Raw genomic sequence first — 7,303 nt, forward strand, 5'->3', positions numbered from 1 at the left:
CTGTGGAACCACCACCACCATCCATCTCTAAAACTTTTTCATCTTCCCAAAATAAAACTCTACCCGTTAAACACGAACTCCCCTTCCTCTGCCCCCAGCACCTACCCTTCTACTTTCTATCACCGTGAACCTGACTACTCTAAATACCTCACGGAAGTGGCACACTACACGTTTGAATTTTCAGTCCCTCCATGTACATACTGAGACCTACCATCTGCCCAGAACTGTGCTGAGCTGTATGGCAGGAATATATAAACCATGAGATCAGATTTCTGCCACCAAGATTATTACAGTTGAGCTACAAAGGCAAGGCTACCTTCTAGGCTCTCTCTTATCTAAATTTCCTCTGTCCTCCAAGTTAGACTATATCCACTGCACAGTCTAAGAAGTCTGCATAAAAGTGGTGACTTGAGGAATGAGAAGGATGTGTGGTTAGGAGGAGAGGAAGATTTTAAATTAATTGAATCACTCACAGATATAGGCAGCCTGGTTCATCCCACGTCAACCCAGACGAAGCCAACGGGCCCAGTGTCATGACCTGGCTTCTCTGAGGACAAGATGCTGGACCCTAGACCCGTGAACCAGACTGGTTGGTGGTTTGTATCCACCAACCACACATACGATGGTTTCCTTTTCTCCTTCTGCAGAATAAGACGCAGAATAAAGTCAAAACGGTTTTGTTGTTATTATTCTTTTTAACTATCTCAGAAAAGAACCAAATCAGCTCTTTTGTGCATTTATCGTTTTCCTTTGGCAGAACAAGCTAGGGAGAACTTCTGACACTTGGGTGGAATGTCTGATCACCAGGGTCAGGTCGTGTCAACCTTGACCATGGCAGGGGACACGGACCCCTGGAAAGATAAACCTCCAGATGCTCGCCCTAACACTCACATCAGGCCTTCAAACCAGCAGTATGAACACCACCCCCGACGCACCAGCCCTGCCAGCACTTTGAGCGGGTGTCCAACGGAGCTGCACCCAGACAAGGCTGTCCGCGCAGGGTGCCTTCCACCGCCCTTCCTGCTGGGTCTGTTTTGCAAACCCAGGCCTTGGATAGGGACCCTGGTGGGTGAGTAAGAACAGGAAGGCCCGTAATGCTGTCATTCATGCTGCTTTGCCTCTTCTGCCCCCCACCCTTCAAGATGTGGCAGTTAGTAAAACAGTATTTGCTGTGTTAAGACATCACCATTCCTTAGCACGTCCTACAGAATGTAGGTTTGATTCTGACTGTCAAGTCAACTGTACATGAACAGAAATTGCAAGCACAGGGTGGAGTGAAGCAGCCAGAAAGTGCACCGTGGGGCCTTATAAGACATTTTACAGCCCTGGGGGAAGGAAAATGTGAAATGGGTCCAGTGGGTCCTGTCTGAATAACTGCAAGCCTTGCACAGTCAGAGGCATGTAATAGTTTATGGTGAACAGATACACATAAACCGTAACAAAATACAGGATGGTGGACTAGTGGATTCTGAAAAGGGATGGAAATTCTGAGATAAACCCATCTACTATTTCTTCCTAATAGTTCTGAGAAATAGGAATAAATTTCTAAGGCCTGTCTGAGAATTCCCATAGGAAGAGAGCCATTTTTTTTCTGCCACCATTTTTTCCCTCTTATCCCAGGGACATGCAAGGGGTCACCTGGGGAGCACTACTCTTTTGAGGAGGGGACCACAAGGATGGTGCCCTCCTAGCAGTAGCCCAGGCTCCTCCAGCACACTATGGCCAGGAAAAGACAGCAGGGAGACATGGAACCACAACTCCACTGTGGTTACATGGACCAATTACGTCATCCATCCATTCTCTTGCTTATTATTTTCTGCTACATGATGAATTGGTTGAATCTTAAAAATATCTCAGTTTTGGTCCACAATATTGCAATATTGGTCTACTTGTCTCTAGTATGTTTTTTTCCCCAACACATCCCACATCCTTCCTTGAAGTGGTATGCTTAAAATATAAATCTTACTATGTACCTCTCTTGCATGCCTTCAGGATAAACTCCAAGCTTAGCTCACTGTTTCAAGCCAAAAGAGACTCACACTCATATATTTAAGAGTACTGAAAATGTGACGTTTCAAAGGTAAGTTTAAAATACTTCCTGAGTCTTCAAGCCAAAAGTCAACCAATGAAATAAAGTCTATAGTAACATTTTCCTCACATTAACTGACAGAAAATGGTAAAGTTAAAAAAATGAAGAAGTTGGGTCTGAAAAACCTAGAGATGAGGATCGAAAACAGTTCACCATGTGGGAATACCTTTTGTTACACTCACGATCATAAATATAAAATGAAAACATTATTTGAAAGGTACACAATTACTTACAGTTAACAAAACAAAGACTCTTTATTCTGGCACACATTTCTTTTATTACTCTCCATACTTCCCCATCACCCTGTGGTTACCTCTCAAGCTACCTGCACGCTAGTTTTTGTTTTAGTTACTGATTTTAGGGAGTGGTAGTTGTTCAGTTGTGCCCAACTCTTTGCGATCCCATGGACTGCAGCCTGCCAGGCTTCTCTCTCCTTAGCATTCCCCAGGCAAGCATACTGGAGGAGGTAGCCGTTCCCTTCTCCAGGGGATCTTCTCACCCTAGGGATTGAACCTGGGTCTCCTGAATTGCAGGTAGATTCTTTACTGTCTGAGCCACCAGGGAAGCCTCTGAATTTAGGGAACCCAAGTTTAAAAAGTAGATACCAGAGTGGCCCTAGAAAGCAGCAGCTTAAAACCTATGAATCTCCAAACCTCAAGATGGGTTTCTGGAACTGGATTATTTACCCACCAGACAGTAACGAGAATCTCATTTCCAGTGGTAAGTAGAATGATGAGAACCCTCGGTGTGCAGGGGCGTTAGGATGAGGATTCTCACCTCTGATGAGTTAAGATGAGGAACAGATAAAGGGGAAAATGGTTTATTCAGCAGCTTTGGCTGACCCTATAACATATGTTATATTTAACCCTGCTTATTTAACCTATATGCAGAGTACATCATGAGAAACGCTGGGCTGGATGAAGCACAAGCTGGAATCAAGACTTCCAGGAGAAAGATCAATAACCTCGGATATGCAGATGACACCACCCTTATGGCAGAAAGCAAAGAAGAACTAAAGAGCCTCAATAAAAGAGGAGAGTGAAAAAGTTGGCTTAAAGCTCAATGTTCAGAAAACGAAGATCATGGCATCTGGTCTTATCACTTCATGACAAATAGATGGGGAAACAGTGGAAACAGTGACATACTTTATTTTGGGGGGCTCCAAAATCACTGCAGATGGTGACTGCAGTCATGAAATTAAAAGACACTTACTCCTTGGAAGAAAAGTTATGACCAAACTAGACATATTGACATATTAACATAGTTATGACATATTAAACCAACTAGTTATGACATATTAAAAAGCAGAGACATTACTTTGCCAACAAATGTCCGTCTAGTCAAGGCTATGGTTTTCCCAGTGGTTATGTATGGATGTGAGAGAGACTGTAAAGAAAGCTGAGCACCGAAGAATGAATGCTTTTGAACTATGGTGCTGGAGAAGACTCTTGAGAGTCCATTGGACTGCAAGGAGGTCCAACCAGTCCATCCTAAAAGAAATCACTCCTGGATGTTCGTTGGAAGGACTGATGTTGAAGCTGAAACTCCAATACTTTGTGAAGAACTGACTCAATGGAAAAGCCCCTGATGCTGGGAAAGATTGAAGGCAGGAAGAGAAGGGGATAACAGAGGATGAGATGGTTGGATGGCATCACTGACTCAATGGACATGAGTTTGGGTGGACTCCAGGAGCTGGTGATGGACAGGGAGGCCTGCCATGCTGCAGTTCATGGAGTTGCAAAGAGTCGGACACGACTAAGCAACTGAACTGAACTGATAACACATGTACATCCAGAAGCAGCTAGCCTGATAGATCATTAGGATAGCCTATTAAAGTTTCAGCTAAGCTTCCATCTGGGAAATAATATGTTAAAAGGATGGGATGCAGTCATCCACAGTAAATGGTATACATTAAATCAATGATTTAATGGGTTTATGTCCCCAATACCTAGAGTATCTGGGTCCTCAACACAGTATAAACTTTCAAGCACCACAAAACCTGGATCCATATTATATCTATTAATGTCAGCATCAAAAGTAGCTAGATCATACCCTTCTTTCCTAGTCCTCAGCTCCTCAAACTACCTTCCAAATTTTCTCTAAGTAAGCTAAACTGTAGGCTTCTGCTAACCACTACTCTCAGTTCAGTTCAGTTGATCAGTCGTGTCCGACTCTTTGTGACCCAATGGACTGCAGCATGCCAGGCCTCCCTGTCCATCATCAACTGCCAGAGCCTACTCAAACTCATATCCATCCACTCGGTGATGCCATCCAACCATCTCATCCTCTGTCATACCCTTCTCCTCCTGCCTTCAATCTTTCCCAGCATTAGAGTCTTTCCAATGAGTCAGTTTTTTGCATCAGGTGGCCAAAGTATTGGAGTTTCAGCTTTAGCATCACTCCTTCCAAAGAAATCCCAGGGCTGATCTCCTTCAGAATGGACTGGTTGGATCTCCTTGCAGTCCAAGGGACTCTCAAGAGTCTTCTCCAACACCACAGTTCAAAAGCATCAATTCTTCGGCTCTCAGCTTTCTTCACCGTCCAACTCTCACATCCATACATGACTACTGGAAAAACCGTAGTCTTGACTAGACGGACCTTTGCTGGTAAAGTAATATCTCTGTTTTTTAATATGCTGTCTAGGTTGGTCATAGCTATTCTTCCAAGGAGTAAGCGTCTTTTACTTTCATGGCTGCAGTCACCATCTGCAGTGATTTTGGAGCCCCCCAAAATAAAGTCTCTGACTGTTTCCATTGTTTCCCCATCTATTTTCCAAGAAGTGATGGGACCGGATGCCATGATCTTAGTTTCCTGAATGTTGAGTTTTAAGCCAACTTTTTCGCTCTCCTCTTTCACTTTCATCAAGAGGCTCTTAAGTTCTTCTTCGCTTTCTGCCATAAGGGTGGTATCATCTGCATATCTGAGGTTATTGATATTTCTCCCGGCAATCTTGATTCCAGATTGTGCTTCATCCAGCCTGGCATTTCCAACCTTACAGAAATTAAAAAGAAATACTGTGTACAACTGTATATCAGCACATTAGATAACTTGAATGAAACAGACGAATTCCTAGAAAGATACAAACTACCACAACTTCCTCAAGAATGAACTGACAATCTAAGAGACCTACAACCAGTGAAGAAATTGAATTAGTCATTTAAAACACTACCCTTAAAGAAAAACTCAGGCTAAATGGCTTCTTTGTTAAATTCCAAGAAGCATTTAAAGAAGAACACCAATTATTCACAAAATCTTCAAAAATATGAAAGAGGAAGGAGTATTTCTCAATTCATTTGTAAGACTGCATTACTCTGACACCAAAACCAGACAAAAACATCTAAGAAAAGAAAGCTAGAGGCCAAAAGCACATAAAGGAAGGGTGCATCCAAAGAGTGTGGTTCAGGTACACAGCTCTATAATTTCAAGTCTTTAACGCAACATCCATAAGTAATTTTTTCAAACTGGATTAGCTAGCAGATTTGAAAGTTATAATCTCTGGCAAGAATCTAAAGAGTGAATATTCTGCATTATCAATGAAAGTCCTTGTGCTTCAGGGCAGGGGACAGAAATGAGATCCTCTTATTTATTTATCATTAACAGCATGCTGAAAGGGAAACGGTTATCACCAAAATAAGAACTAAAGAGTGTTTTTCTTGTTGAAATTTGAACAAAGAGTTTGGGGCAAGAGAGATATATTTAATAATTTGATTTAAATTTTAATTTAAAACTACAAGAGATTTCAGATTGTTAGAAAGTTTAAGCATTGAATTAAAAACTAACCCTGAATATTCATTGGAAGGACTGTTGGTGAAACTCCAATACTTGGCCACCTGATGCGAAGGGCTGACTCACTGGAAAAGACCCTGATGCTGGGAAAAGTCACTAAACTACGGCATCATTTTTAAACCTGGGCAGACACGAGTCTGTTGCTTTTGGACCTGGACACAGAAAAGACAGGTTTCTTTCCTCTGGACTTTAAAAATATACCCAAATACATCTTGTGAGGAAAATGAACATAATTCCGGGAGTCTAAATTCTGCTCTCTTTCAGGTCTTGGTTAAATGTTACCACTGTCAAGAAGACGTAGTTTTTCTCAGTTTAGTGTGGCACAGGAAGGTCTCCTCTTACAATACTTTTCACTTTCTTCCTGGAGTTCATTTGTCTGTCTCACTGGAGTAGAATCTTCTTGAGGGCAGGCATGTTGTCTTAATTAAGACTCTTACTCAAATAGCACTAACTAGAACTAACAAAAATACCATGTGTCTCACTATATGGTCAAATGGATTTTTAAGGTACTCAAAGTGATAAGTCTCTTGTTATAAGGATCATCAGGTACAATAAACTTTGTAATTAACTAAATTTTGTGATTAATTAAATGATGAATAAGAGATCATCTTTAATCTGATTCACTTATACCAGCCATTATTATTTTAATCAGATGTCCACAGTGTTAAGTATGGGCATCTTTCGGGAGAAAAGAAAAGTAGTAACCTAATAGCTAACCTTCACATTGCAAATTATCCCCTTGAAGACATCCAACCAGTTTCTTCTTCTGACACCATTCTTGGAATGATAAGGAGAAATCCCATTAATGGATTGTTAATAAACTCTAATTTATGAAAATAATTAGGTTTTAAAAAATTACTTGAACCAAAGTATGTAAAATGGATTGTATTATGTAACCAGTTATTTGTTGTAGTTGAGTTGCTAAGTCGTGTCTGACTTTGTTTGACCCCATGGACTGCAGCACACCAGGCTCCTCTGTCCTCCACTATTTCTCAGAGTTGGCTCAAATTCCTGTCCATTGAGTTGGTGATGCTACCTAACCATCTCATCCTCTACAGCCCCCTTCCTCTCTTGCCCTCAATCTTTCCCAGTGTTAGAGTCTTTTCCAAAGAGCTGGCTCTTCACATTAGGTGGCCAAAGTATTGGAGCTTCAGCAACAGTCCTTCCAATGAATATTCAGGGTTAGTTATTTACTCAATTTCTTTTAAAAGGACGGTACAATCTCTGCCCATTGTCACATGACTGGCAAGTCTTCTTTATGAGAGGAATATACTTTCTGGCCCCACTGAGTGGCTTTGTCAAGTTACTTGCTTTGGTCAACAGAATGTGAGTAGAACTGAAGTGAGCGGAACTTAGTTATGTGGAATGTGAACTGTTTTCAGTTTTAGGAGCAGCATGGACCAGTGGTTTATAAGAGCTGATTGTTAC

The sequence above is a fragment of the Capra hircus genome, chromosome 10 (assembly GCF_001704415.2).
Source record: "Capra hircus breed San Clemente chromosome 10, ASM170441v1, whole genome shotgun sequence".
In the NCBI taxonomy this organism is placed as follows: Eukaryota; Metazoa; Chordata; class Mammalia; order Artiodactyla; family Bovidae; genus Capra; species Capra hircus.